Raw genomic sequence first — 24835 nt, forward strand, 5'->3', positions numbered from 1 at the left:
AGTTATCAGGGGTGATCATAGTAGTGGGCATTTTTCATGCTGCGGGCAGGAGTTGGTGGTCAGACAGACAATTTTAAGGATGAAAATAATTTTAAAACAGCCATCTTTCTATTTTTTTTATCTTCATTATATTCTAGGTTGTAAAATCACCTTTGTCACATTATTCACACATAAATCTTCCTTCATTGTTTATTGATTCCTCTCCCTAGATTGGCCCATGGGTGGGTGTGTGTGTGTGTGTGTGTGTGTGTGTGGTGTGCCGAATGGAGGCTGCCTGCGCGTTGCAATGGTGAGTGCAAGGGGAGCTGATTATTATTAAAAGTATTTAAGTAAGGGAAAATAATGGACGACGCAGAGTTTATTTTTCCAAGGTAATGTACAGAACGGAGTCGTTTATCCAGATTATACCACAGTCGCAAAAAAACAAACAATAGTAAAGCACACATTTACCGGTAGAAAAAAAATCTTTGTCGATATTTTCATTTTTATAAGATCATATTTTCATCTCTTTGTTGCTAGAGACGCGACCCAGTCGTTCGTTCGATTAGTTTGAATATTTATGGACGCAAACCAGTTGTTCGTTCTATATATTCTGTTGCCATGCTCGCTGGCAACGTTCTTGTCCCTTGCTTGCTAGCTAGGCAACTAGCTACGGCTAACACAATGACGACCTCTGCAGCCAGAACAACAGCTAAGTAGGTGCATATACGTTTGTTTAAGCTGTTTTCTATTGACATTCATTTGGACACATCCATAACAATGAGCTGATGATGACCGATTTTGCCTGGCATAGCTAGAAAAGTTTCCCTTCTCGTCAGGACACTCGACAGTATTCGTTACGAGGAGATTGCATTGCATATCAAACACTAGGCTAGAAGCCAGCTAAATAGTTTGTTGATAGAAACGTGCCAATATGACAACAGAATTCAAAATACCAGTTGCTGAAAACAGCTGGTCAAACTAGAAACATGTGGGAGGGTTTGACAGCATAGCACCACTTGCATCATGACTGCAACATAGGGACCGGAGAAATTCATGTTCATTACTCACCACGTTAGAGAATTCTACAGGAGAATGTTAGGCCATCCATCTGTGAGCTGAAGCTGAAGCGCAGCTGGGTCATGCAGCAAGACAATAATCCAAGACACACAATCAAGTCTAGGTTCCGTTTATCTAATATTAGGTTTTGGTTGAAGATCTGATAACATTCAGTATCAAAAATATGCAAAAATTGAGATAATCAGAAAGGGAGCAAATACTTTTTCATGGCAGGGTATATTTATCTATCATTCGTAGGCCAATGCTGCCATAACACCTGAACATGTGCTATGCAAGACAGAAACACAAAATATCAGCCGGAAACAGATGTAGATAGGCCGATCATACACACACATTAAAATGTGGCGTCAGCAATCAGCATAACCACACTAAAATGTATAATGGTTGTACATTTCATATTCATCATAAGCTGACTATCACATAGCTGTCTCTATATCCCCCTTCAAACTTTCCTTGTCAATTCATTTGATAGGCTACGTTATTTTAGCTTTATCCTATAGGCCCTTCAAACTCAACTCTGGACCTCGAAGCCAGTTCCACTGCATTTTTTCATTGTTCCCCTCTAATCAGTGACTGATTTACACATGGGACACCAGGTGCTTTCAATTAATTATCAAGTAGAACAAAAAAACAGCAGGCTCCGGACCTCATAGGGTAAGAGTTGAATACCGCATGCATAGGCCTAAGTTTTTAATAGCCAACGTTTTTAGGAAAGGAGAAATATTGTGTTCTGAATTGCATTTATCTTGTGACCACAGGTTCTTGCCTTGGGTCCCATAATTGGGTAGTCCTGCTCAAATAAATGGCTCTGATCCAGTGTATATATCGGAACATTTTTAATGCTTTGGTTATTGGTTATGTGGTGCATTAGCATGCACAGCAATCTGTTGGTGGAAGATTCGTTGCATATATTTTATATACAGTTGAAGTCGGAAGTTTACATACACCTTAGCCAAATACATTTAAACTCGGTTTTTCACAATTCCTGACATTTAATCTTAGTAATAATTCCCTGTATTAGGTCAGTTAGGATCACCACTTTATTTTAAGAATGTGAAATGTCAGAATAATAGTAGAGAAAATGATTTATTTCAGCTTTTATTCCTTTCATCACATTCCCAGTGGTCAGAAGATTACATGCACTCAACTAGTATTTGGTAGCATTGCCTTTAAATTGTTTAACTTGGGTCAAACGTTTCGGGTAGCCTTCCACAAGCTTCCCACAATAAGTTGGGTGAATTTTAGCCCATTCCTCTTGACAGAGCTGGTGTAACGGAGTCAGGTTTGTAGGCCTCCTTGCTCGCACACGCTTTTTCAGTTCTGCCCACAAATATTCTCTAGGATTGAGGTCAGGACTTTGTGATGGCCACTCGATTACCTTGACTTTGTTGTCCTTAAGCCATTTTGCCACAACTTTGGAAGTATGCTTGGGATCATTATCCATTTGGAAGACCCATTTGCGACCAATCTTTAACTTCCTGACTCATGTCTTGAGATGTTGCTTCAATATATCCACATAATTATCCTTCCTCATGATGCCATCTGTTTTGTGAAGTACACCAGTCCCTCCTGCAGCAAAGCACCCCCACAGCATGATGCTGCCACCCCCGTGCTTCACGGTTGGGATGGTGTTCTTCGTCTTGCAAGCAACCACCTTTTTCCTAAAAACATAACGATGGTCAGAGGACATTTCTCCAAAAAGTATGATCTTTGTCCCCATGTGCAGTTGCAAACTGTAGTCTGGCTTTTTTATGCCGGTTTTGGAGCAGTGGCTTCTTCCTTGCTGAGCGGCATTTCAGGTTATGTCGATATAGGACTCGTTTTACTGTGGATATAGATACTTTTGTACCTGTTTCCTCCAGCAACTTCACAAGGTCCTTTGCTGTTGTTCTGGGATTGATTTGCACTTTTCACACCAAAGTACGTTCATGTCTAGGAGACAGAAACACGTCTCTTCCTGAGCGGTATGACGGCTGCATTGTCCCATGGTGTTTATACTTGCGTACTATTGTTTGTACAGATGAACATGGTACCTTCAGGCATTTTGAAATTGCTCCCAAGGATGAACCAGACTTGTGGAGGTCCACAATTTTTTTCTGAGGTCTTGGCTGATTTCTTTTGATTTTCCCATGATGTCAAGCAAAGAGGCACTGAGTTTGAAGGTAGGCCTTGAAATACATCCACAGGTACACCTCCATTTGACTCAAATGATGTCAATTAGCCTATCAGAAGCTTCTAAAGCCATGACATAATTTTCTGGAAATTTCCAAGCTGTTTAAAGGCACAGTCAACTTAGTGTATGTCAACTTCAGACCCACTGGAATTGTGATATAGTTAATTATAAGTGAAATAATCTGTCTGTAAACAATTGTTGGACAAAGTAGATTTCCTAACCGACTTGCCAAAACTATAGTTTGTTAACAAGAAATGTGTGGAGTGGTTGAAAAACGAGTTTGAATGACTCCAACCTAAGTGTATGTAAACTTCGACTTCAACTGTATATATAAATAAGGCATCAAAAAGAGTGCCCCCCCTTTAGAAAAAAATGCACCCCAGCTGATCATAGTCTGGCGCTGCCTCTGAGGCTAGGGAACTACAAAGCCCAAAAATGAAATTTACTGAAACAACTGTAAGGCTTGGCTACAAACAGCCCTAAACATAACTGAATGACAGCCAGTCCAGAACAAGAAAAGACAATCTTATCAAGTCCATATGAAAACATGTCACAGCTGAGAATCGTAGCCTATACTCCATCTCAAATGTTACCGTCTGACTCCAAATCCTGCTACACACATTCACCTTCACATTTGAACTGTGAGGTGACAACAATAGAAAGGGGCAGGTCATCCAGTTCTAGGCTTTGGCTCGATATAGTGGATGGACTTGTCCCTTTTTTTCAATAAATGTTAGGAAATTAAAAAATCAAATAAGAAAAACACATTCACGCTTGTGACAATATAAATATACAGTATGTATATATATACAGTGAGGGAAAAAAGTATTTGATCCCCTGCTGATTTTGTACGTTTGCCCACTGACAAAGACATGATCAGTCTATAATTTTAATCGTAGGTTTATTTGAACAGTGAGAGACAGAATAACAACAAAAAAAATCAGAAAAACGCATGTCAAAAATGTTATAAATTGATTTGCATTTTAATGAGGGAAATAAGTATTTGACCCCTCTACAAAACATGACTTAGTACTTGATGATAAAACCCTTGTTGGCAATCACAGAGGTCAGACGTTTCTTTTAGTTGGCCACCAGGTTTGCACACATCTCAGGAGGGATTTTGTCCCACTCCTCTTTGCGGATCTTCTCCAAGTCATTAAGGTTTCGAGGCTGACGTTTGGCAACTCGAACCTTCAGCTCCCTCCACAGATTTTCTATGGGATTAAGGTCTGGAGACTGGCTAGGCCACTCCAGGACCTTAATGTGCTTCTTCTTGAGCCACTCCTTTGTTGCCTTGGCTGGGTGTTTTGGGTCATTGTCATGCTGGATTACCCATCCACGACCCATTTTCAATGCCCTGGCTGAGGGAAGAAGGTTCTCACCCAAGATTTGACGGTACATTGCCCCGTCCATCGTCCCTTTGATGCGGTGAAGTTGTCCTGTCCCCTTAGCAGAAAAACACCCCCAAAGCATAATGTTTCATGTTTGACGGTGGGGATGGTGTTCTTGGGGTCATAGGCAGCATTCCTCCTCCTCCAAACACGGCGAGTTGAGTTGATGCCAAAGAGCTCGATTTTGGTCTCATCTGACCACAACACTTTCACACAGTTCTCCTCTGAATCATTCAGATGTTCATTGGCAAACTTCAGATGGCCCTGTATATGTGCTTTCTTGAGCAGGGGGACCTTGCGGGCGCTGCAGGATTTCAGTCCTTCACGGCGTAGTGTGTTACCAATTGTTTTCTTGGTGACTATGGTCCCAGCTGCCTTGAGATCATTGACAAGATCCTCCCGTGTAGTTCTGGGCTGATTCCTCACCGTTCTCATGATCATTGCAACTCCACGAGGTGAGATCTTGCATGGAGCCCCAGGCCGAGGGAGATTGACAGTTATTTTGTGTTTCTTCCATTTACGAATAATCGCACCAACTGTTGTCACCTTCTCACCAAGCTGCTTGGCGATGGTCTTGTAGCCCATTCCAGCCTTGTGTAGGTCTACAATCTTGTCCCTGACACCCTTGGAGAGCTCTTTGGTCTTGGCCATGGTGGAGAGTTTGGAATCTGATTGATTGATTGCTTCTGTGGACAGGTGTCTTTTATACAGGTAACAAACTGAGATTAGGAGCACTCTCTTTAAGAGTGTGCTCCTAATCTCAGCTCTTTACCTGTATAAAAGACACCTGGGAGTCAGACATCTTTCTGATTGAGAGGGGGTCAAATACTTATTTCCCTCATTAAAAGCCAAATCAATTTATAACATTTTTGACATGCGTTTTTCTGGATTTTGTTGTTGTTATTCTGTCTGTCACTGTTCAAATAAACCTACCATTAAAATTATAGACTGATCATTTCTTTGTCAGTGGACAAATGTACAAAATCAGCAGGGGATCAAATACTTTTTTCCCTCACTGTGTGTATATATATATATATATATATATATATATATATATATATATATATATATATATTTTTTTTTTTTTACGCATTCAGGCGTTCAAACATTTCACACGTTCAACAAGGTGTTATTAAGGAGTTCAGTCTCCCCTTTCGGTTCATTTATGGCCTTTATCACCCCTTGTGTGTGTGTGTGTGTGTTTCAGCTGGGGACTGGACTGAACTGAAAAGGCAGATGCTGAGGAAGTTTGCTTACAGAGAAACATGAAGCGGAGATATTAATGGTGCCCCCCTCCCCTCCTAATGCCTCTTAGTTATTTCTGGGAGATGGCTCATTAGAACAATCTGTCCTGCCACTGGCCCATCCACTGACTAGCCCACGATCTGCCAGCTCCCATTTGCTGCACGGTCGGACCCATTAACATGTCCCAGTACGCCCACGTCACTGTCGTCAGTCTGAACACGACAGTATGGAAACACTGAGTTGTTGTGTCTGCGTCTGTTGCATTAGCTTCCTATAAGCCTGTTGATCCTAGATTTGGATACATGATCAATTGATCAGATGTAGATATAGGATCAATCATCAACCATTTATTAGTTAAGGGTCAATTTTTGAGGAGGAATTGTTGTTATAATATACATCTACAGGCTCAGGCCTCCTTGACTGAACTGGTACTCCGACTTAAGAGGTTATTTTCTTGAACAGTGAAAAGGAAGTTGTTAACATTTAGCTGTCGAGGAGGTAGAGCTCAAATTGCATCTTCAGCTGACAATGAAAGCGAAAAATGTCACAAGTGGTATAATCTTTGCTACTTCTACTGCCAATGCTAATTTCTCCCATTTTCTCTCTTTTTCCTTCAGTCTTACGTTTTTTCCCTTCTTTCTCTTCCACCCTCCCATTAATTTTTTTCATATTACATTTTTACCTTTTTTTCCAAAGCAGTATATAAAAAAACAGGCCATTTCTCTAAGGGAACCCTGAGGGCTTTTAAAGCCCTGTTATCACTGACCACCGGACGCCAGGGATCGCCCTGGTGTAAAGCCACCCAGAGGAGGTGCAAATGACTTTGACCTCCTCCAGTAGGCGGCCAGCGAACAGCGAAAGAAGCGAGTGCATCTCCCCAGAGAGCTGCAGTAGCAATGCACACACACGCTCGCACACACACGCACGCTCACACACACACACAAGCCGTTAAAATGAGAGGAAATGACAGTGTAGTAGAGAGACATGAATGCTGTTGATGACATTTGAGTGGACTTGGCATCTGTCACTTCAGATCATAGACTGATAGACTGTCAAGCCCCATAATCCATTATGGACAATCTAATCAGGCTTTACAGTACATTTTAAAACTCTAACCAGCCATGTCAATCTGTCAGACCGGCCTCAAGTCATCACAGTTCCAATGTTCCAACCAAGGAGAGCAGTGGAGCCTTTTGGCTTCCATCACACTGGGCACACACTGGTTGAATCAGCTTTGTTTCCAAGTCATGTCAATGAAATTATGTTGAACCAATGTGGAATTGACATCTGTGCCAAGTGGGATGCATGTTGATTAGAGATGATGAATATGATACAGAAATCACTTGCATTGTTGTTGCCAAAACACCAGAGTTACTGTACATGGTATTGTTGATACCGGTAAACCAGTGATGGAGCAATGACATTTACATTTTAATCATTTAGCAGACACTCTCTTTCAATTATAGGGTTCATTGACTCACTCAAGGATAGATTTTTCACCTAGTCGGCTCAGGGATTCGCCTTGCATGGCCAAGCACGCCTCCAACTCAATCATCAAGTTTGCAGACGACACAACAGTAGTAGGCTTGATTACCAACAATGACGAGACCGCCTACATGGAGAAGGTGAGGGCTCTGGGAGTGTGGTGCCAGGAAAAAAAACTCTCACTCAACGTCAACAAAACAAAGGAGATGATCGTCGACTTCAGGAAACAGCAGAGGGTGCACCCCCCTATCCACATCGATGGGACTGCAGTGGAGAAGGTGGAAAGCTTCAAGTTCCTTGGCGTACACATCACAGACAAACTGAAATGGTCCACCCACGCAGACAGTGTGGTGAAGATGGCGTAACAGAGCCTCTTCAACCTCAGGAGGCGGAAGAAATTTGGCTTGGCACCTAAAACCCTCACAAACTTTTACAGATGCACAATTGAGAGCATCCTGTTGGGCTGTATCACCGCCTGGTATGGCAACTGCACCGCCCGCAACCGCAGGGTTCTCCAGAGGGTGGTGCGGTCTGCCGAACGCATTACCGGGGGCAAACTACCTGCCCTTCAAGACACCTACAGCTCCCGATGTCACAGGAAGGCCAAAAAGATCATCAAGGACATCAACCACCCGAGCCACTGCCTGTTCACCCCGCTATCATCCAGAAGGCGAGGTCAGTACAGGTGCATCAAAGCTGGGACAGAGAGAATGAAAAATAGCTTCTATCTCAAGCCCATCAGACTGTTAAATAGCCATCACTAGCACATTAGAGGCTGCTTCTGCCTATTGAAATCACTGGCCACTTTAAGAAATGGAACACTAGTCACTTTAATAATGTTTACATATTTTGCTCTACTCATCTCATATGTATATACTGTATTCTATTCTATAATATTCTACTGTATCTTAGTCCATGCCACTCTGTCATTACTTGTCCATATATGTATATATTCTTAAATTCCATTCCTTCCTAGTTTTGTGTGTATTGGGTATATGTTGTGAAATTGTTAGATATTACTGCACTGTCGGAGCTAGAAGCACAAGCATTTCGCTACACCCGCTATAACATCTGCTAAACACGTGTATGTGACAAATACAATTTGATTTGATTTGGCCCAACGCTCTTAACAGTTAGGCAACCTGCCACCCAGTCACATACCAGAACAGTGCAATAAAAGTAATCTACAGTTAGGTCTGTGTGTGGTGATGATAAAGAAGAGTCATGGGGAAAGCTGCAAACACATTAGGAGAACTCCGGAAATGTCCAATTTGCCTTTCAATGAGATCATTCCAACAGACTGTAGTAGATAATGTGTTTCTGAAAACTCCAAAGATTTGTTTCCTGTGGTCTCTGTATTCTATTCTAGACTTCACTCCTTTGCGTTTGGTATGGATGATGTTGATGTTCTGCCAAAATCTTATATGTTTCTAAACAACACATTGCTATGCATTGTCTGTGTTGTCCAGCTAATGCATTCTGCTCTGATTCATTCTGACCTATAGAGTTGCTGTGAGCCCCTAACTGAACAGACTGGATTACTGTGATTACCACCAGTGGCTGAAACTTCTTTCCTTTCATTCCTTCCAATGATAAAACATTTCAATTTCCATCCCACTTAAATGAGAGCATACTGTTCATTTATCATTGTAGTTGCAGGCAGGGCAGGGTCATATAAATAATAACAATACATTGCATTTATAACACACTTTTAATGTATATTTTCTACCTAGTGGTTGGTATTCATTTGATCTTATGGCAACATGGCCCCTAATTGATAGTCCTCCCCTGAGATGTATCTGCTCTCCACCACTGATTTCAATGTGACCTTTGAACTAGAATTGAACTATTACGAACCCTATTACCACCTGGTGATTCATTAATTCATATTATATTTTAACATTTAGATATAAGTCTATATGCAACTGACTGATAGCAACTTTTTTCGTGCAAGGAGGCCTACAAACCTGACTCAGTTACACCAGCTCTGTCAGGAGGAATGGGCCAAAATTCTTGTGGGAAGCTTGTGGAAGGCTACCCAAAACATTTGACCCAAGTTAAACAATTTAAAGGCAATGCTACCAAATACTAATTGAGTGTATGTAAACTTCTGACCCACTGGGAATGTGATGAAAGAAATAAAAGCTTAAATAAATCATTCTCTCTACTATTATTCTGACATTTCACATTCTTAAAATAAAGTGGTGATCCTAACTGACCTTAGACAGGGAATTTTTACTAGGATTAAATGTCAGGAATTGTGAAAAACTGAGTATAAATGTATTTGGCGAAGGTGTATGTAAACTTCCGACTTCAACTGTACATTCAGGCAGAGTAGGCACACATACAGAGAGGGAAAAAAGTATTTGATCCCCTGCTGATTTTTTGTACGTTTGCCCACTGACAAAGAAATGATCAGTCTATAATTTTTATGGTAGGTTTATTTGAACAGTGACAGACAGAATAACAACAAAAAAATCCAGAAGAACGCATGTCAAAAATGTTATAAATTGATTTGCATTTTAATGAGGGAAATAAGTATTTGACCCCCTCTCAATCAGAAAGATTTCTGGCTCCCAGGTGTCTTTTATACAGGTAACGAGCTGAGATTAGGAACACACTCTTAAAGGGAGTGCTTCTAATCTCATCTTGTTACCTGTATAAAAGACACCTGTCCACAGAAGCAATCAATCAATCAGATTCCAAACTCCAAAGAGCTCTCCAAGGATGTCAGGGACAAGATTGTAGACCTACACAAGGCTGGAATGGGCTACAAGACCATTGCCAAGCAGCTTGGTGAGACGGTGACAACAGTTGGTGCGATTATTCGCAAATGGAAGAAACACAAAAGAACTGTCAATATCCCTCGGCCTGGGGCTCCATGCAAGATCTCACCTCGTGGAGTTGCAATGATCATGAGAACGGTGAGGAATCAGCCCAGAACTACACGGGAGGATCTTGTCAATGATCTCAAGGCAGCTGGGACCATAGTCACCAAGAAAACAATTGGTAACACACTATGCTGTGAAGGACTGAAATCCTGCAGCGCCCGCAAGGTCCCCCTGCTCATGAAAGCACATATACAGGCCCGTCTGAAGTTTGCCAATGAACATCTGAATGATTCAGAGGAGAACTGGGTGAAAGTGTTCTGGTCAGATGAGACCAAAATAGAGCTCTTTGGCATCAACTCAACTCGCCGTGTTTGGAGGAGGAGGAATGCTGCCGATGACCCCAAGAACACCATCCCCACTGTCAAACATGGAGGTGGAAACATTATGCTTTGGGGGTGTTCTTCTGCTAAGGGGACAGGACAACTTCACCGCATCAAAGGGACGATGAACGGGGCCATGTACCGTCAAATCTTGGGTGAGAACCTCCTTCCCTCAGCCAGGGCATTGAAAATGGGTCGTGGATGGGTATTCCAGCATGACAATACCCCAAAACACATGACCAAGGCAACAAAGGAGTGGCTCAAGAAGAAGCACATTAAGGTCCTGGAGTGGCCTAGCCAGTCTCCAGATCTTAATCCCATAGAAAATCTGTGGAGGGAGCTGAAGGTTCGAGTTGCCAAACGTCAGCCTCGAAACCTTAATGACTTGGAGAAGATCTGCAAAGAGGAGTGGAACAAAATCCCTCCTGAGATGTGTGCAAACCTGGTGGCCAACTACAAGAAACGTCTGACCTATGTGATTGCCAACAAAGGTTTTGCCACCAAGTACTAAGTCATGTTTTGCAGAGGGGTCAAATACTTACTTCCCTCATTAAAATGCAAATCAATTTATAACATTTTCGACATGCGTTTTTATGGATTTTTTTGTTGTTATTCTGTCTGTCACTGTTCAAATAAACCTACCATTAAAATTATAAACTGATCATGTCTTTGTCAGTGGGCAAACATACAAAATCAGCAGGGGATCAAATACTTTTTCCCTCACTGTATGTTTAGGCACATTGCGCACACACACACACACACATTTATACAAAGTAACAATACAGTCCTATTTCTGCAGGTGTTTACCTGTTATTCATTAACACATTTTATGATAATGATGGATACATTCTGGCACTCACTACGAATAATTATTTGAAGTAACTTCCTCATCCCAAAGGATAGTGGTGCTTGTTTTATTTAATCACAAAGAAACCAAACTATAATTATTAAGCATGTTTATCATTTTGATTAAAACAAATAGCACACTAAAATAGTGTAACGAAATGGTTTCAACTGTACACGTACTGTGGTCAGCAGTTGTGATCTCTGGTTAAAATGAGATGTCTGTTTTTCTGCATCAGTCATGGGGGTGTGTATTGTATTGTCCCTTTGAACTATCACAAAAATATTTTTTTCCACTTATAAAAATGCAGTCTGTCCAAAAAGATCCGACATCCTTAGTTTCTACCAGAATGCTCTGCTAAATTGATAAACAGAACTGTGGTTGCAGAGCAGTGGAATTGTGCCTTGGTAATAAAATATGTTCTTCCCAACATAGAGGCTCATAATTTCTTCCTGATATGAGGTAAAAAGGAGTTTCCCTCTGTTCATATTTGCATTTGAATGGCTTTGCATCATAGTTACTGATTACTGTACATTACCCCCTTGTTCCTCTGCTCACCTGATAAATATGCATCTGGCCATCCATTCTCTTAACATTATACAAGATCAGTGCAGTTCAGCTTAACTACAATTGGATTTGAGCTTTCTCCTAATTATTGCTGATATACAGCCATGCCTGTTGCACTCAGTTTCTCAATTAGACACAGCCTCCCTACCACTGAATGGATGTATCGCTCAGGATTGTCCTAAATACACTCTCGCTGTGGTGTGAGGAAAAGGTACAGATATCAGTGAGGAAATTCAATGAATGCTGACACAGAGCAGCAGGGTGGCCTGTGTGTTATCCCCTCTTGGTTAGAGGATCAGACTAAAATACACAAGACGGAGTCTTAATCACCCAGCTGCGGAGGAGTAAGTCGACTACTGAGCCCGGAGCACAAAGAGTCTCCGATAGCTTTCAGGGATTATTCTCCCATGGTTGTGGTGTCCAAAGATCAAACCGTTTTCTTATTTTTTATCTTCCGTGCATCCCTCCCCTACCCCAAAAGCTTGCCATTGACTTCATAAGTCTGTATTATGGGTTTGGGTGACCATGTGCTAAATGGGCTCTCAGCAGTGTACTCTGGTAGGCAAAGCCTTCACTGTGTATTTATTCCTCTTCTCACTATTTCTATATTTTTATTTAGTTATCTTTAACTCTGCATTGTTGGAAAAGGACCCATAAGTAAGCATTTCACTGTTAGTCAACACCTGTTGTTTACGAGGCATGTGACAAATGACATTTGATTTGAATAGACCAATCCGGGGGCAATATTTACCAGTGATTAGTTGTTAAATAGAAAAACATGACCGAGTGGCCCGGTCACATTGTATGCATGGATGACAATCACAGCATGTCAGTGCCAGCTTGGCACCAACTCCCTCTTGAGTATGCTTGAAAGCGTTCCGTGTTTGTCCTGAAGGTGAGCTATTTCACCCTCTTTTCTCTGGCACCTTGTACCAGCTGCTGTTTGCAGATTGCTGTCAGATTGAGTCCACTGTATGTGTGCTAAGAACATTAGAAGGGGTCACTCTGACTGCCAGGAAATGTGCTTTAACATTAACATCACACAGGATATGAAAATGTGAGGCAAAAACACAACACAGGTAGTGGTATACATTCTGCAGTGGTGTAAAGTACTTAAGTAAAAAATACTTGAAAGTACTACATAAGTGGTTTTTTGGGGTATCTGCACTTTACTTTACTATTTATATTTTTGACAACTTTTACTTCACTACAGTCCTAAATTGGGTACATTTACTTTTGATACTTAAGTATATTTGAAACCAAATACTTTTAGACTTTTACTCAAGTAGCATTTTACTGGGTGGCTTTCACTTTTACTTGAGTCATTTTCTATTAAGGTATCTTTACTTTTACTCAAGTATGACAATTGGGTACTTTTTCCACCACTGACAGTCTGTGACTATGTCTGTCTGCCCAAAGACTGATCTAGGCCCCATGGTCTTTTCCAATCCCCAAGTGGAAGACCAACCAGTCTTGACATCTGCACTGACATTCTAGAACACAGGGAGTTCTCATTGTCTTCCATCCCCAGTAAAACCTCAGAACAGCAGGCCAGTTAGGGGTTGGCACTGAGGAGGACCAGTTACATTTCCTGCATGATTTTTAATATAAATCCACTTGGTAAATGTTCCCCATTAAAAAATGAATTAATGATGAGCTAAGTAGATACCAACTGCAATGATAAAAATCCTGCGCCTCTGGTGTGTGTGTGTGTGTGTGTGTGTGTGTGTGTGTGTGTGTGTGTGTGTGTGTGTGTGTGTGTGTGTAATGCTCGAACCAGGCCTTTTTGTCATGTACAGTAATGAAATGAAATCGCTGCAGCGTCAGCCTCATTATTCCCAGCCTGCAGGAGGGTCAAGGTTTTTAATTTGGTGCCAGGCTTTTCGCATGAGACACATATCCTGGAGCCTGCATGCCCTCCCTGTACCCATGGCACAAGTACACCATTAAGGCCAGCACCTGTGCTCAAGTCATACCAGAGGGTCAGATGAGAGCACCTCATGATTTTCATTATCCCTCTACTTTCTAATGGTACAGAGAGCTGAGCTAGCTTCCCCTCTGCCTCCTTCCTCATAGGCTGTTTAAAGTGGCACTCTATTTACTATATAGTGCACTAGTTTTGACCATTTCAAATACACCCTAGCTTCCCTTCTGCCTCCCTCCACATAGAAAACTGTAGCGCAGTTACGGTCAAGTTGAGGACAAGCGAAGACCAGTTGAGGACAAGCGTCCTCTGTTTAAGTAAGGGCCACAGCTCAGAACGGCTCAGATCCAAGGTTATCTGCTCAAGTGGATTATTGTGTGTATAGTGTTTCAGGCTAAGCCGTGATCTGGGAGCTATTCAACCACCGCCTGACAATTAATAGCCTGATAGCCTCACAAATAGCACCGGTCAGCGTTATGTAGAACAAGCATATACTGGCCTTGTACAGGAGAATACACTGTAGCTCTGTTGCAGGCAATAGCTCCCATTAAGACTTCATTCTTAATGATAATTTCACTTGGGAAATCTCCCATACTATTGATCATTACATTTACATCATTTAGCAGACGCTCTTATCCAGAGCGACTTACAAATTGGTGCATTCAACTTATGATAGCCAGTGGGACAACCACTATTTATTAATTTTTATGGGGGGGTGGGGGAGGGGGGTTAGAAGGATTACTTTTATACTATGCCAGGTATTCCTTAAAGGGGTAGGGTTTCAAGTGTCTCCGGAAGGTGGTCAGTGACTCCGCTGTCCTGGCGTCGTGGGGGAGCTTGTTCCACCATTGGGGTGCCAGAGCAGCGAATAGCTTTGACTGGGCTGAGCGGGAACTGTGCTTCCGTAGATGTAGGGGCGCTAGCAGGCCAGAGGTGGATGAACGTAGTGCCCTCGTTTGGGTGTAGGGTCTGATCAGAGCCTGAAGGTAAGGAGGTGCCATTCCCCTCACAGCTCCGTAGGCAAGCACCATGGTCTTGTAGTAGATGCAAGCCTCAACTGGAAGCCAGTGGAGTGTGCAGAGGAGCGGGGTGACATGAGAGAACTTGGGAAGGTTGAACACCAGACGGGCTGCAGCGTTCTGGATAAGTTGTAGGGGTTTAATGGCACAGGCAGGGAGCCCAGCCAACAGCGAGTTGCAGTAATCCAGATGGGAGATGACAAGTGCCTGGATTAGGACCTGTGCCGCTTTCTGTGTAAGGTAGGGTCGTACTCTGCGAATGTTGTAGAGCATGAACCTGCAGGATCGGGTCACCACTTTGATGTTAGCGGAGAACGACAGGGTGTTGTCCAGGGTCACGCCAAGGTTCTTTGCACTCTGGGAGGAGGACACAATGGAGTTGTCAACCGTGATGGCGAGATCATGGAGCGGGCAGTCCTTCCCCGGGAGGGAGAGCAGCTCCGTCTTGCCGAGGTTCAGCTTGAGGTGGTGATCCGACATCCACACTGATATGTCTGCCAGACAAGCAGAGATGCGATTCGCCACCTGGTATCAGAAGAAAATGAATTGTGTGTCGTCTGCGTAGCAATGATAGGAGAGACCATGTCAGGGTATGACAGAGCCAAGTGACTTAGTGTATAGAGAGAATAGGAGAGGGCCTAGAACTGAGCCCTGGGGGACACCAGTGGTGAGAGCACGTGGTGCGGAGACAGATTCTCGCCACGCCACCTGGTAGGAGCGACCTGTCAGGTAGGACGCAATCCAAGAGTGAGCAGCGCCGGAGATGCCCAACTCGGAGAGGGTGGAGAGGAGGATCTGATGGTTCACAGTATCAAAGGCAGCGGATAGGTCTAGAAGGATAAGAGCAGAGGAGAGAGAGTTAGCTTTAGCAGTGCGGAGAGCCTCCGTGACACAGAGAAGAGCAGTCTCAGTTGAATGACCAGTCTTAAAACCTGACTGGTTTGGATCAAGAAGGTCATTCTGAGAGAGATAGCAGGAGAGTTGGCTAGAGACAGCACACTCAAGAGTTTTGGAGAGAAAAGAAAGAAGGGATACTGGTCTGTAGTTGTTGACATCGGAGGGATCGAGTGTAGGTTCTTTGAGGAGGGGTGCAACTCTCGCTCTCTTGAAGACGGAAGGGACATGGCCAGCGGTCAAGGATGAGTTGATGAGCGAGGTGAGGTAAGGGAGAAGGTCTCCGGAAATGGTCTGGAGAAGAGAGGAAGGGATAGGGTCAAGCGGGCAGGTTGTTGGGCGGCCGGCCGTCACAAGTTGCAAGATTTCATCTGGAGAGAGAGGGGAGAAAGAAGTCAAAGCATAGGGTAGGTCAGTGTGAGCAGGTGTCATTTGACTTAATAAATGAGGACCAAATGTCGTCAACCTTCTTTTCAAAATGGTTGACGAAGTCATCCACAGAGAGGGAGGAGGGAGGGGGAGGAGGAGGAGGATTCAGCAGGGAGGAGAAGGTGGCAAAGAGCTTCCTAGGGTTAGAGGCAGAGGCTTGAAATTTAGAGTGGTAGAAAGTGGCTTTAGCAGCAGAAACAGAGGAAGAGAATGTAGAGAGGAGGGAGTGAAAAGATGACAGGTCCGCAGGGAGTCTAGTTTTCCTCCATTTCCACTCGGCTGCCCGGAGCCCTGTTCTGTGAGCTCGCAATGAGTCGTCAAGCCACGGAGCAGGAGGGGAGTACTGAGCCGGCCGGGAGGATAGGGGACATGGATAGTCAAAAGATGCAGAAAGGGAGGAGAGGAGGGTTGAGGAGGCAGAATCAGGAGATCGGAGGGAGAAGGATTTAGCAGAGGGAAGAGATGATAGGATGGAAGAGGAGAGAGTAGCGGGAGAGAGAGAGCGAAGGTTGCGGCGGTGCATTAGGGGCAGAGTGAGTAGTGTTGGAGGAGAGCGAGAGAGAAAAGGATACAAAGTAGTGGTCGGAGACTTGGAGGGGAGTTGCAGTGAGATTAGTAGAAGAACAGCATCTATACATATTTGACATAATAATCTTATATGACAGTTGCAATATTTTCATCAGTCGCTGTATGTGACAGTAAACCCCCCCCCCCCCAATATTTTTTAAAATAACAAATAAAAACAGGTCCAGCTCAAAATGTGCCTTCCCTTTAGGTTAGGCTCAATTCCATTGTGAGCACTTGACACTTCACTTTTCACAGTCCAAAGAAGCAGTCAGTAGTGCTGTCACCCCCTTTCTCCTGTGTGACTCAGCAGCAGTGACCTCCCCTAGTCCTGAGGTGTTCAATGTCACTGCCTGTCTTGGCCTTGTCTGGCTGCACCAGATGAAACACGAGATAGAGGAGAGGAGGAAACGAGAGGGGAAGGAGAGATGGGGTGGAGGAGAGGAGGAAACGAGAGGGGAAGGAGAGATGGGGTGGAGGAGAGGAGAGGAATAAGGGCGGCTCATTCTGTTCGACAGCTCCCTGCTGGTGCAGCCCAAGCCTGTACTCCCAGTGAGCTTTTCTCTCTCTCTGCTGCATGGACGGATAAAAGTTCTCAAATATTGTCTCTGCTCAGCAGTGTGCTTTTCCAATCCCAACCTTAGTGGCTAACAGGGCCAGAGGTGGCAGAGATGCCAAGATATGAATGGCTGCGTTTGAGTTGTCGTATGCCGGATTCAAGGGCACGACGGTAGAATTGGATATGAGAGGTGACGACTTGCCTCGCTTTCAAATGCTTTCAAATAGTGATACACACACAGACACACACACAGCTCTGTGTGTCTGCTTTGGTATTGTGTTACAAAGGGTAAGCAGCAGAGTGTTTAGGCTCACAGGAAAAGCGTGGAGCCCCAGTCTTCTCTGTTCTGCTCTTCCTTGTATAGATGTGTTCAGAGGGTTCTCTTCTCTACAATAAAGGCCAATAATTCTTGCAGACAGGCGGCATTGTGGCTTTGGTGTAACAAATTGGTTGGGGACTCTTTTCTCTTGTGCAGCATGGCGCAGTAGGCTGGGATCCTTTGTGCACATTAATTATCTTTAAAATAAATATGACAATGCCTGCAGAGGATGCTGTGGGGGAAAGGATAGGGAGTAGCTCCACAGTCTGTGGATGGGCCAGGCCGGGCCTAGTTTTAACAGGCTGAATGCTCCATTGCAGCTGTGGCACTAAATCAATGACTGGCTGTATTTCTCATTTCCTCTATGATACTGTGCCCCGCTAAAAATAAATAAAAATAGATGTTGCAATTACGTAATACTGATGTCTTTTGTGACGTAAATGGTCAGGTTGTATACTGATAAAATTATTTTTTTAACATATTTTTACGGACCAGAAAAACATATCCTTAAATAGTTGCAATCTGGTTATCGTTCCCAGACCGTCTTAATTTCGTCATGACTGACATCTTTACCTGGTTGTAATCTGGTCATTTGGCTTCTCTACAACCCCAAAAAACAGTTTATAACCTAAATGTATGTCATTATGACATCCCATTCCAAATTGTGTCCACTGGGTAACTTTATAGAGTACATACAGTACTAGGATGCAGAATACAGTGCATTCGGAAAGTATTCAGACCCCTTGACTTTTTCCACATTTTGTTATGTTACAACCTTATTCTAAAATTGATGAAATTATTATTTTTCCTCAATCTACACACAATACCCCATAATGACAAAGTGAAAACATAAATGTGTGCACATTTATTATAAATAAAAAACAAATACCTTATTTACATAAGTATTCAGACCCTTTGCTATGAGACTCGAAATTGAGCTCCGGTGCATCCTGTTTCCATTGATCATCCTTGAGATGTTTCTACAACTTGATTGGAGTCCACCTGTGGTAAATTCTATTGGGCATGATTTACAAAGGCACACACCTGTCCATATAAGGTCCCACAGTTGACAGTGCATGTCAATGCAAAAACCAAGCCATGAGGTCGAAGGAATTGTCCGTAGAGCTCCGAGACAGGATCATGTCAAGGCACAGATATAGGGAAGGGTACCAAATAATTTCTGCAGCATTGAAGGTCCCCAAGAACACAGTGGCCTCCATCATTCTAAAATGGAAGAAGTTTGGAACCACCAAGACTCTTCATAGAGCTGGCCGCCTGGCCAAACTGAGCAATCGGGGTAAAAGGGCCTTGGTCAGGGAGGTGACCAAGAACCCGATGGTCACTCTGACAGAGCTCCATAATTCATCTGTGGAGATGGGAAAACCTTCCAGAAGGACAACCCTCTCTGCAGCACTCCACCAATCAGGCCTTTATGGTAGTGTCCAGACAGAAGCCACTCCTCAGTAAAAGGCACATGAAGGCCCGCTTGGAGTTTGCCAAAAGGCACCTAAAGGACTCTCAGACCAATAGAAACAAGATTCTCTGGTCTGATGAAACCAAGATTGAACTCTTTGGCCTGAATGCCAAGCATCATGTCTGGAGGGAACCTGGCACCATCCCTACGGTGAAGGATGGTGGTGGCAGCATCATGCTGTGGGGATGTTTTTCAGCGGCAGGGACTGGGATACTAGTCAGGATTAAGGTAAAGATGAACGGAGCAAAGTACAGAGAGATCCTTGATGAAAACCTGCTCCAGAGCGCTCAGAACCTCAGACTGGGACGAAGGTTTACCTTACAACAGGACAATGACCCTAAGCACACAGCCAAGACAATGCAGGAGTGGCTTCGGGACAAGTCTCAGAATGTTCTTGAGTGGCCCAGCCAGAGCCCAGACTTGAACCCGATCAAACATCTCTGGAGAGACCTGAACATAGCTGTGCAGCGACGCTCCCCATCCAACCTGACAGAGCTTGAGAAGATCTACAGAGAAGAATGGGAGATACTCCCCAAATACAGGTGTGCCAAGCTTGTAACGTCATACCCAAGAAGACTCGAGGCTGTAATCGCTGTCAAAGGTGTTTCAACATAATAACATTTTCTAAAATCCTGTTTTTGCTTTGTCATGATGGTTTATTGTGTGTAGATTGATGAGGAAAAAATACAATTTAATCAATTTTACAATAAGGCTGTAACCTATCAAAATGTAGAAAAAGTCAAGGGGAGGAGGCAGACATTATGACCATGCTATCAGTATGTGCCATTTGTAAGAGAAGAGAAGGAAAAGGTATGAAAACATTGCTCTGGGATCACACAAGTGAGCAATTTCTCCTATCCAGTAGAAACACATTGAAATGGCATTTGAAAAACAGCAAAAAACAACAAAAAAAACAACAACTCTGAACACCTCAAAAGAAAAACACTACAAAGCAAGGCCTTCAATGTGGCAGTGACAGGGTCCCTGAGCTCTAGTCTTTGCCCCTCCTGTGTCAATCACTTCATTTGTCATTATAGCTAACTGTCTGAAGTGCAATGGTCTAGTTCATGCATGCAGACACACATGCGCCCAAATGTACACACACATACTCACAAACACTAGTTCTCCCACAGTTGAGAGAGCTGTTATGTGGAAACGCCTAGCCAAAGCACAGACGATTGAGCTGCAAGCCAAGACCCAGTTTATTTCCTGTCCCACTCTCCTTCCCTCCCCTGCGGGGATGCTTGCCTCAGCACCATGATGCAAAAAAGGAGAAACACAAAATGCACATTCGGAGAGGAGTTGGTTTTCCAAACCCCTTGTCAGCCCAAAGCAGTCGGAAGCCTACTGTAGTTCCCATTTATTTGATATTGTACGACAATGGATGTCGGTGGTATGTTTTGGATATTTAACGATTTTAGAATTGTCTGTGTGTAAGGATTGTGAGACAGACTGAAGTGGAGTGAATTATTTGTCTAGTGGTGAGAGTGGTTTGCTATGAGTAGATGGGTAAGAATCGGATTCGTTGAGGCAAGGTTGGATCCTAAATACTTTTTGCCCATTTCAATCAATTATTTATTCACGAGTTGAAAGGGAAATTATGTACAGTATTTCAAGATATCTATCAAAATTACATTAATTTTTTCACAACTTCCTGTCGATAAGCAGTGGTTTTACTATTTCTCACGCTCAGAAGGCCAAACCTGAGATATGTGTATGTAACTCTATACATCATATAATATTTTCGATCATATGTTGATGTAAATGGAATGTATGCACAAAAGTTTGAGTTATACGCAAATATCTCATGTTAGGATTCAGCCTAACAGTCTATCTTGCTTTAGTTCCTATACCTACACAGGCTTATATATACTGAACAAAAACGCAAAAAGATTTTACTGAGTTACAGTTCATATAAGGAAATCAGTCAATTCAAATAAATTAATTACGCCCTGATCTATGGATTTCACATGACTGGGAATAAAGATACCTTTTTAAAAAAGGTTAGGCCGTGGATCAGAAAACCAGTCAGTATCTGCTGTGACCACCATTTGCCTCATGTAACGTGACACATCCTTCGCATAGAGTTGATCAGGCTGTTGATTGTGGCCTGTGGAATGTTGTCCCACTCCTCTTCAATGGCTGTGCGAAGTTGCTGGATATTGGCGGGAATTGGAATGCGCTGGCGTACACGTCGATCCAGAGCATCCCAAATATGCTCAATGGGTGACATGTTGAGTATGCAGGCCATGGAAGAACTGGGACATTTTCAGCTCCAGGAATTGTCTACAGATCCTTGCGACATGGGGCCGTGTATTATCATGCTGAAACATGAGGTGATGGCGGAGGATCAATGGCACGACAATGGTCCTCAGGATCTCATCACGGTATCTCTTTGTGCCCACATAACGCCATACACGTGGTTTGCGGTTGTGAGGCCAGTTGGACGTACTACCAAATTCTCTAAAATAACGTTGGAGGTGGCTTATGGTAGAGAAATTAACATTCAATTCTCTGACAAACACTCTGGTGGACATTTCTGCAGTCAGCATACAAATTGCACCCACCGATCTGTGGCATTGTGCACATTTTAGTGGTCTTTTATTGTCCCCAGCACAAGGTGCACCTGTGTAATGATCATGCTGTTTAATCAGCATCTTGATATGCCACACCTGTCAGGTGGATGGATTATCTTGGCAAAGGAAAAATGCTCACTAACAGGGATTTAAACAAATTCGTGCACAAACTCTGAGAGAAATAAGCTTTAAGTGCACATAGAACATTTCTGGGATCTTTTATTTCAGCTCATGAAACATGGAAACAACACTTCACATGTTGTGTTGACATGCTGACTGCAGAGCTGTTGCCAGAGAATGTAATATTCATTTCTCTACCATAAGCCGCCTCCAACGTAGTTTTAGAGAATTTGGCAGTACGTCCAACCGGCCTCACAACCGCAGACAATGTGTAACCACGCCAGCCCAGGACCACCACATCCAGCTTCTTCACCTGTGGGATCATCTGAGACCAGCCACCCGGACAGCTGATGAAACTGTGAGTTTGCACAGGGAAGCTCATCTGTGTGCTCGTCGTCCTCACTAGGGTCTTGACCTGACTGCAGTTCGGCGTTGTCACCTACTTCAGTGGGCAAATGCTCACCTTCGATTGTCACTGGCATGCTGGAGAATTTTGCTCTTCACAGAGGAATCCAAATTTCAATGTACCGGGCAGACGTGTGGGTGAGCGGTTTGCTGATGTCAACATTGTGAACAGAGTACCTTATGATGTCTGTGGAGTTATGGTATGGGCAGGCATAAGCTACGGACAATGAACACAATTGCATTTTATCCATGGCAATTTGAATGCATACCGTGACGAGATCCTGAGGCCCATTGTCGTGCCATTCATCCGCCGCCATCACCTTTTTCCCCTCATCAATCTACACACAATACCCCATAATGACAAAGCAAAACAGGTTTCTAGAAATGTTTGCAGATTTATTAGAAATAAAAAACGGAAATATCACATTTACGTAAGTATTCAGACCCTTTTCTCAGTACTTTGTTGAAACACCTTTGGCAGCGATTACAGCATCAAGTCTTCTTGGATACGACGCTACAAGCTTGGCACACCTGTATTTGGGGAGTTTATCCCATTCTTCTCTGCAGATCCTCTCAAGCTCTGTCAGGTTGGATGGTGAGCGTCGCTGCACAGCTATTTTAGGTCTCTCCATCGATGTTCGAGTGGCAGGGCCACTCAGACATTCAGAGACTTGTCCCGAAGCTACTCCTGCGCTGTCTTGGCTGTATGCTTAGGGTCGTTGTCCTGTTGGAAGGTAAACCTTCTCCCAGTCTCAGGTCCTGAGCGCTCTGGAGCAGGTTTTCATCAAGGATCTCTCTGTACTTTGCTCCGTTCATCTTTCCCACAATCCTGACTAGTCTCCCAGTCCCTGCTGCGGAAAAACATCCCCACAGCATGATGCTGCCACCACCATCCTTCACCGTAGGGATGTTGCCAGGTTCCCTCCAGACGTGACGCTTGGCATTCAGGCCAAAGAGTTCAATCTTGGTTTCATCAGACCAGAGAATCTTGTTTCTCATGGTCTGAGAGTCCTTTAGTTGCCTTTTGGCAAACTCCAAGCGGGCTGTCATGTGCCTTTTACTGAGGAGTGGCTTCCGTCTGGCCACTCCACCATAAAGGCCTGATTGGTGGAGTGCTGCAGAGATGGTTGGCCTTCTGGAAGGTTCTCCCATCTCCACAGAGGAACTCTGGAGTTTTGTCAGAGTGACCCTCAGGTTCTTGGTCACCTCCCTGACCAAAGCCCTTCTCCCCCGATTGCTCAGTTTGGCCAGGCGGCCAGCTCTAGGAACAGTCTTGGTGGTTCCAAACTTCCTTCATTTAAGAATGGTGGAGCTCACTGTGTTCTTGGGGACCTTCAATGCTGCAAACATGTTTTGGTAGCCTTCCCCAGATCTGTGCCTCGACTCAATCCTGTCTCGCAGCTCTACGGACAATTCCTTAGATAAAAAAACGTTTTATCCTCATCAATCTGCATACAATACCCCATAATGACAAAGCATAAACAGGTTTTTGAAATTTTTGCAAATGTATTAAAAAATAGATAAAACATATCACATTTACAGAAATATTCAGACCCTTCACCCAGTACTTTGTTGAAGCACCTTTGGCATCGATTACAGCCTCGATTCTTCTTGGGTACGAAGCTAAAAAGCTTGGCACACTTGTATTTGGGGAGTTTCTCCCATTCTTCTCTATAGATCCTCTCAAGCTCTGTCAGGTTGGATAGGGAGCATTGCTGCACAGCTATTTTCAGGTCTCTCCAGAGATGTTAAATCGGGTTCAAGTCTGGGCTCTGGCTGGGCCACTCAAGGACATTCAGAGACTTGTCCTGAAGCCATTCCTGCGTTGTCTTGGCTGTGTGCCTAGGGTCGTTGTCGTGTTGGAAGGTGAACCTTCACCCCAGTCTGAGGTCCTGAGTGGTCTGAAGTACGTTTTCATCAAGGATCTCTCTGTACTTTGCTCCGTTCATCTTTCCCTCGATCCTGACTAGTCTCCCAGTCCCTGCTTCTGAAAAACATCCTCACAGCATAATGCTGCCACCACCATGCTTCACCGTAGAGATGGTGCCAGGTTTCCTCCAGACGTGACACTTGGCATTCAGGCCAAATAATTCAATCTTGGTTTCATTAGACCAGAGAATCTTGTCCTTTAGGTGCTTTTTGGCAAACTCCAAGCGGGCTGTCATGTGCATTTTACTGATGAGTGGCTTCCATCTGGCCACTCTACTATAAAGGCCTGATTGGTGGAGTGCTGCAGAGATAGGTGTCATTCTGGAAGGTTCTCCCATCTCCACAGAGGAACTCTGGAGCTCTGTCAGAGTGAACATCGGGTTCTTGGTCACCTCCCTGACCAAGGCCATCTCCCCAGATTGCTCAGTTTGGCTGGGCGGCCAGCTCTAGGACAATTCCTTTGACCTCATGGCTTGGTTTTTGCTCTGACATGCACTGTCAACTGTGGGACCTTATATAGACAGGTGTGTGCTTTTCCAAATTATGTCCAATCAATTGAATTTACCACAGGTGGACTCCAAGTTGTAGAAACATCTCAAGGATGATCAATGGAAAAGTCTCATAGCAAAGGGTCTGAATACTTATGTA

The 24835-nt window shown here is 43.7% G+C and overlaps 1 protein-coding gene across 1 annotated transcript in view; it reads left to right on the forward strand.

Moving 5' to 3' along the window:
• The window catches only part of LOC311144223 (fibrinogen C domain-containing protein 1-like), a 175406-nt gene that overhangs the window by 33445 nt on the left and 117126 nt on the right, over positions 1–24835 (forward strand). The window lies entirely within an intron of this gene.

This window comes from Coregonus lavaretus, assembly GCF_964263955.1.
Source record: "Coregonus lavaretus genome assembly, chromosome: 17".
Classification (NCBI taxonomy): domain Eukaryota; kingdom Metazoa; phylum Chordata; class Actinopteri; order Salmoniformes; family Salmonidae; genus Coregonus; species Coregonus lavaretus.